Source organism: Varanus komodoensis, unplaced genomic scaffold (assembly GCF_004798865.1).
Source record: "Varanus komodoensis strain SLA01 unplaced genomic scaffold, ASM479886v1 scaffold280, whole genome shotgun sequence".
NCBI lineage: Eukaryota > Metazoa > Chordata > Lepidosauria > Squamata > Varanidae > Varanus > Varanus komodoensis.
In genome coordinates, this window is record NW_025335728.1 from 83,484 (window position 1) to 84,367 (window position 884).

Below are 884 nucleotides of genomic sequence, written 5' to 3' on the forward strand. Positions count from 1 at the left end.
CCTCCAAGACTTGCCTGCAAAGGAGCTCTGAGAAGAAAGCCAGGTCAGGGTGTGTACTGGGGGGGGGGCTGTTTGCATCCCGTTCTGGGGCCCATTTCTGCCCCCCATGGGGTGTGCTGGTCCCACAGGCAGCCGAAGTAGCTCAGCTGGGAGAGCGTCAGACTGAAGATCTGAAGGTCCCTGGTTCGATCCTTCCTGCTGGTCCTTTTGCCTCCTTGGCCCCTTGCTGGGCACGGCCCAAGAGAAGGCACCCCTTGGCGTGCGGAAGGCTTCCTGCCGGATGCTCCAGCAAGAGGGCAGCACTTCTGGGAGCTGTTCTGGAATGAGCAGTCCAGCACCACCTGGAATCGCGCGCCCTCCTTTGCCCCAGCTGGGCCTGCAGGTGAGCGTCCGCGCATTGGACCGGCAGTTCGCGCTGCTGCACCTGAGCTGGAAGGTGATTGCTGTTCAAGCGACTTGTGGCACGAGCAGCTGCAACCTGCCCTCCGCTCCCTTCTGCTGATACGGCCAGCCAGGGATGGATTCCTGACCCTCAGCGGGAGATCTGGAGGGTTGCCTCAGGGAAGGCAGCTTAAGCATGTGATGGGTGTCGGGAGGACGGGGGGACAGGACACAGTCTGCTTTTATCCATTGCCCCCCGGTGCCAGCCTGACAGACATGGGAACAGAAGCAGGAAGCAGGTGCATTGTTTTCTGCCTGATTGTCAGCAAATCCTCTTTGGCCAGGGAACTTCAGGCCGGGGGAGGCGGGAGGCAGGACGGCCCGGTCTCTGTGGCGCAATGGGTCAGCGCGCCTGGCTGTTAACCAGGAGGATGGTGGTTCGAGCCCACCCAGGGACGGCTGCGGGTGCCCCCCCCCCCCGAGACGAGGTGGCCGAGTGGTGA

The 884-nt window shown here is 62.8% G+C and overlaps 1 non-coding gene across 1 annotated transcript; it reads left to right on the top strand.

The window, feature by feature from the left end:
• The first annotated feature begins 765 nt into the window (after positions 1-765).
• Positions 766-839, top strand: TRNAN-GUU. Its single transcript has one exon. It is a non-coding gene; the product is annotated as a tRNA-Asn (tRNA).
• The last annotated feature ends 45 nt before the right edge of the window (positions 840-884 follow it).